This window comes from Gallinula chloropus (assembly GCF_964237585.1).
Source record: "Gallinula chloropus genome assembly, chromosome: 15".
NCBI lineage: Eukaryota > Metazoa > Chordata > Aves > Gruiformes > Rallidae > Gallinula > Gallinula chloropus.
Window position 1 is genome coordinate 8,886,125 of NC_140100.1, and position 3,247 is coordinate 8,889,371.

A 3,247-nucleotide genomic window follows, 5' to 3' on the forward strand; every position below is an offset into this window, starting at 1 on the left:
TGTAACGCCGCTAACAGAACAGTAAGAGAAAGGGGTTCACCCCAAAGCAGAAACACTGCTCTCTCACATCAGGCACCCCTTCTTCACACGGTGTGTTGCGAGGAAGGTGGGCAGAACCCAGCCGTACCATCCGCTGCGGTCAAACAATGAACACGCCTGCCCGCTGTTACGGCGGGCAGCGGCCTGAAGCGCCGCACGGCGACACCCCGAGCCCCGCGATGAGCGGGAGACCCGCCTCGGCTCGCAGCTGAGCCCCCGCTCCGCACCGAAAGCGACCCGGTGCTGCGCTCAAGGCGTCCCCCATCAGCCCCTCCGAGCTGCCGCAGCCGCGGGGGATGGAGGGGGGGGGCGCGGCGTTCAGGGCGCTGCGGGGCTTGCCCGGGTACACCTCTGGGCTGGCGGGGCCCGGCGGCACCGGCTGAGGGAGAGGAGGGCGAGGCCGGGGAACCGGGGGCCGGGCTCAGGGCGCGCTGCCCGCGGACGGGACATGCTGTTCCATGCCACACCGCAGGATCCCAAAATGGCTGCCCGGGCCAACAAAGCCCGCAGGATCCGGCGGATCTGACCCAGCCTCCCGGAGCCGCCCCGTCGCTCAGAGGCAGAGTTTGAATTCACTGGACGCGGCCGGCCCGCAGGCTTAACCCCTTGGCTACCGGGCAGGCGAGAGTCTCCGTGCTGGAGCGCTTGCTCCGCTACCGCGTACGCCCACGTCACTCCTGTTTACGTTACCGTAAGATCGCGGGCAGGCAGCACGAGGCACGCTTGACGTCACGCCTCACGTTCCCAGCACGCCTCACCTGCCCAACCTCGCTACTAACAAAACAGAACCGACCCGACACCTTCCTCTGCCCAACGAGCTCCTGTGCCTGGGCGCCCAGGATGCCACACAGCAGCAGCGTGGATTTCAGGGTGTGTATTTATACACAGTCCTTACTAACACACTGATGTACAGAGCTTCCCAAGCTTGTCGTAAGGGCCTCAGCACAGAGCACTTGCAACAACCCCCCCTCCGCAACTCCTCTTACATTATTATGAAAATCAGCAAATAGCAACACAACCCCCAAGGGGAGAGGAGGAACCGGGCATTGAGTTTGACTTGGAAATTCAACAGAAGCATTAGCCTGGGAGAGTCACTTGCAAAGCCCAAAGTTAAAAAAAAAAAAAATTAAAAAAAGTGCAAAGATTTCACTTCCTTTGTGCAACATTAAACTGAAAACCAGACGGTGGGATAGGGAGGATGCAAGTATTGCAGAAACACCAGACCTGGAGTTTGCTAGCTGGGACATTTTAAAAACAGGAAAGAAAAAAAAAGAAACATAAAACGAGGCAAACCAAATACTTTTTCTTTCCAGCAGACACAGAACTTCTTGAGACTGTGGGAAAACTGGCGCTCCCTCTGAACAGTTTCATTTTTCCGAGGCCCCTGTGGTTATGGAAGAGCCACCAAACGTGATCACGGCATCAGGAACATAGCTCTATCATTTAGAAACCGGCACAACACTGAAATACTGTATTCTAACAGTAAAACTACAAACAATGACCCACTCGGTGAGGCCAAACTCTTTTACAGCCAACCCCTGGCTGTTTAACAACACTTCCCCATAGCAGCGGTTCACTGACAGCAGCCGCCCTGAGGTGACAACCTGGGAGACAGCAAAGACAGGCTTGGCACTGCCCAGCACGGCTGATACTGCACGTTACCTTTGCAACTAAAGCTCCGCAGTTGCAGCAAGCACAGGCGCAACAGCACCCTTATCAATTCTTCCTAAATCACAGTGGAAAGCTGAGGGTACAGCTGCTTCCCACACGGAAACGCTTCCAGCGTCAGGCCGAGGGGCACCCGAGAAGGCGGGCAGCTACGGCAGAGGTCCGGCTCTCTCCTTCCAGCTCCACAGCGCCTAAGCCAGGTAAGTTCAAGCCCTAGGGAGAGGTCAGCGTTTGACCCGTCCGCTCTCCCCACGCCCTGCTGCCTCCCTCGGACCGCGTCCGGGCTGAGGAATACGCGGATTGCCCCGCGGGAGCCGCAGACATGAGACACAAGGGCCCGAGGGCTCTCTCTCAGGCAGGCGGCTGCCTGACGCGGTCCCGGCCGCCGGAGCCCGCCTCGCCCCGGGGACCGGCCCTGACGGCGGGAAGCGGTGGCGGGCGGACGGGCCGAGGCGGGAGCGGGCGGCAGCTGCCGCCAGTCAGCGGGTGACGAGTAAGCGGGGACGGGGGAGGGCGGCTGGCAGCGCGACAGCGGCCGGAACGGGCTGGCGCCAAGCTGTTCGCCAGCAACCCCCCTCCCACGCACGCTCCGAGGAAGGGCGGGGGAAGCGCGGCCTGACCCGCGAGGGAAAGGGGACGCCCCCAGCGCCTCAGGACGGAGAGGGTCGTGTCCCCCCCAGGAACCGGAGAGGGAAAGCGAGGAAACGACGTACCCTGCGCACGCGAGGCCGCGGTGCCGGTGCCTGGGCTGGCGATTACCTGACGCCGGAGAAGCGAGGGAGCGGCAGGACCGGCGGCGGCGGCGGCGGCTGAGATTGGCGTCGCCCCGCCCCCTCCGCCGAGGCCGCCAGGAGACCCCGCCCCGCGCGGCGCGTGCCGCTAACGGCCCCCCCCCCGCCTCTCTCTGGCTCGCCCCGCCCACAGGTAACCGCCCCTCGGGGGGCAACAGGCGGCTGTCCTCCTCTCCGGCAGCCAGCCCGCCATGGCGGCGGTGACTCGCCCCCCTCGGGCCACCCTTCCCGCCCTCGGGGCTGCCCTTCTTGCCCCCGGAGCCGCCCTTCCCGCCCTCGGGGCTGCCCTTACTGGCGCCGTCCTTCTTGTCCCTGGGGCCGCCCTTCCCGCCCTCGGGGCTGCCCTTCCCGGGGCCGCCCTTCTTGCCCCTGGGGCCGCCCTTCCCGCCCTCGGGGCTGCCCTTCCCGGGGCCGCCCTTCTTGCCCCTGGGGCCGCCCTTCCCGCCCTCGGGGTTGCCCTTCCCGGGGCCGCCTTTCTCGTCCCCGGAGTTGCCCTTCCCGGCCCCAGAGCTGCCCTTCCCGGCCCCGACCTCTTCCCTCGGCAGCACCACCCTGCTGGCTGTCCCCTGCCTCAGTTTCCCCTGAAGATGCCTCCAGAATGAGAAATGTCAAAGTCATGAGGAGAGTTACCGCTGATTTTCACTTAGGCCTCTGTTGCTTGGATCCTTGGTGACTTCCCCAGTGTTTCTGCGTCTCCCCTGGCTGTTTCCTTCCCAGTCTTCTCGGGGATTTCCTCTCGCTTGCTGCTC